Genomic DNA, 2913 nt, shown 5'->3' with positions numbered 1-2913 from the left:
GCTGGGAGGTTGCAGCTTCTTCTATAAAGCAGAGGGACAAGGAGGTGGGGAGGGGAGGGGGCGTGGAATGGTGGAGCATAAGTGACCCCTTTGTACCTTTCGTCAGTGTCGGACAGAAACCTTGTACCTCCAAGTTTCAAATGTGTATGTTTTTTTGTAAAGTAAAGTCCTGCTTCACCATACAAAACTATCGCACAAGATTAGTGAAAATAGATCTACAAGCACAACGCCTCACGATGCGAGGCGTTGTGTGCTTGTAGATCGGCTATTTTCACTAGTTTAAGTCATTTTTAAAATGATAAATAAAAAAACAAGCGGTTTTGGACATACAAGGTTTCCACCCGACAACGACGCTTTGTTTCTTGGCCAGAACACATGCAAGGTCACTCAGGGCCAGACTGAGACCATGGTTCAGCCAAGAGGTAATCGACCGATTACTGAAATAACCTCGGCTGTATTTACAGTTGGACTTTGTCAACTAGCAACACTGATCAAGAGTTAATATAGGCACATCCAGTAAAGTCATTCAGTATCCATAGAGCCTTCCAGATCTTCCAGATCTCTCTCTCTATCTGTGTCTCTCTCTCTCTCTCTCTCTCTCTCTCTCTCTCTCTCTCTCTCTCTCTCTCTCTCTCTCTCTCTCTCTGGATGTTAGGATTTACAACAATGAATTGAGTCGGCTGAATCAAGTGACAGGATGCAAGGTTTTGCTCGAAGCGGTTTGTGAAAATGTATTTTGCATGATTGATTTTACTAGATGCTGGGGGCTCGATTAATATATCTGTCAATTAAAAAGAAAAAGAAAAACTAGCTGCAAAAAAACTATAGCTGCAAGCAGCGATAAAGTGGCCAAGCAAGAAAGAGCAAAGGAAGCAGCAAGGAGGGGAAAAAAGCAGGAAAAGCAGGAAAGGAAATCAAAGAAAAACTAGACTAACTAAAATAATCTTCTGAGCACAGGTCTCAGACTCTGCCAGGTCAGATAGGGTTGTTTTTTTTGCCTCCTGGTAGCGCAATAATAGGCCAATGTGAAAAGGGTGCAACGTGTTCTTGGGCCTTTCATGGCAATCGGACCTGCATGGTTGAACGTTTTTCATTTATTTATATAATATATATATATATATTTTTTTCATTGTGTTTACTTTTTTTCCATTTTCCCAAATAACCATTAAAAATAAATGGGTGTGTATGGGGAGGGGGCCTGGACGGGGAGGGCCTGATCAAATATCTAAATACTGAATGAAGCAAATTAAAATCTGTCCAGGGTGTTCCCAAAAGCCTGATTAGACGAGAAAATGACCAACGTTTTTTTTTTTTAAGTGAAATATCCCTTTAAAGTTTGAATTTTGAAACGCTTGCCATAGCTATTTTTATTAGATATTAAACAGGTTTTAAAAGTCCTTCAATTGTGACTTCACTGTCAAATTTCAAAGGGAACACCAAGGCATCTCAAAGTGCACACCAAAGGTGCTAAACACTGCTCTAGTAGATACAGAGTGTGTGCCCCCCCCCCCACACACACACACACACACACACACACACACACACACACACACACTGTAGGGGGGGGGGGGGGGTATATGAATGCATTAAGGAAACCCTGTCTGTCAGTAATGCAGTATCTGTCTGTGATGCTGGAGACACATAGATACTGTGTTGTTGTCAATCTGGTTTATTAGTATTACTGTTGTCCCGCCTATATAATGTAGAGAGGTACGTATGCGACTCTAACATCGTAGCAGGCTCATTTTCTCCATCCTCTTCAATTGAGAACGGTAGGTTTGTTTGTTGTTATTAATGCTCATTGCATGCCAGTAATGTCTGTTTCTTAACCTTGTGTGTGGACGGACATCGTTGCATTACATGCGATTACTAGCGTTAGGTTAAAGTACATAGTGTGTGCGTGTGTGCGTGTGCGTGTGTGTGTGTGTGTGTGTGTGTGTGTGTGTGTGTGTGTGTGTGTGTGTGTGCGCGCGCGCATTTGTCATCAGTGGGTGGCCTGTTCAAAAATATAACATTTGTATTTACTGAATCATCATAAATAATATTGTGTAATGCTATTATACTGATGTACAGTTTAAGCATTTAGCAGACACTCATCCAGAGTGATTTAAGGCCAACACATAGCCTACTGTACATCAAATGCATAGAGACAGTGTAGTGCCTCAGTAAACTAGGATAGGAAAACCAAGAAAAACTAGAAGCAGTGCTCTTCCGAGCACAGGTCTCCACCAGGCCGTGCGTCCTGGTGGTGCTACTGTATAATAGGCCAATGTAAAAAGGGTGGCATATGTTCTTCACCTTAGATCTTTCATGGCAATCGGACGCTGCATGCATGATTTCAAGCATTGTGTTCCAAAAATGTGTTTTGCTAAAGTCTACCTGCTGGTGGCGCTATAACAGGACAATGTTAAAAAGGTAGCATTTGTTCCTTGACCTAGTGGGAATATGTGTGGCAAATGTCACGGTAATCGCAAGCTGCGTTGATGATTTGAGGCATTTTGTTCAAAAACGGAGCAATCCTGCAAACTTTGGAAGCTAATATTAGCCAATCAGGATGGAATGTGAAATATCAGACGGATCGGACTTGATCACATGACTATAGAGATACTGTGTACCGATTTGCATGATTTTTGGATAAAATCTCAAGGAGTAATATCCAAAAATGTGTTTTACATAAGTCGGCCCAAAGGTGGCGCTATAAAAGGCTGATGTGAAAAATGCAGGGCAAAGGTTTATCCTTAGCCTCTAGGGAGTGCGCTTACAAAGTTTGAAACTGATCGGTGGAGTTATAGGTAAAACCACAAATCGGGCTGTTATAGCGCCACCATGAGGCTGATTAAAAAAAATGAAGTGACATTTCTTCCTCGGCCTAGTGGGAACGTGTGTGCGCGATTTCATGATAATTGCACTTTG

Source organism: Nannobrachium achirus (genome assembly GCF_963921795.1).
Source record: "Nannobrachium achirus genome assembly, chromosome: 13".
Taxonomy (NCBI): domain Eukaryota; kingdom Metazoa; phylum Chordata; class Actinopteri; order Myctophiformes; family Myctophidae; genus Nannobrachium; species Nannobrachium achirus.
Note: the sequence above shows the minus strand (reverse complement) of the source record.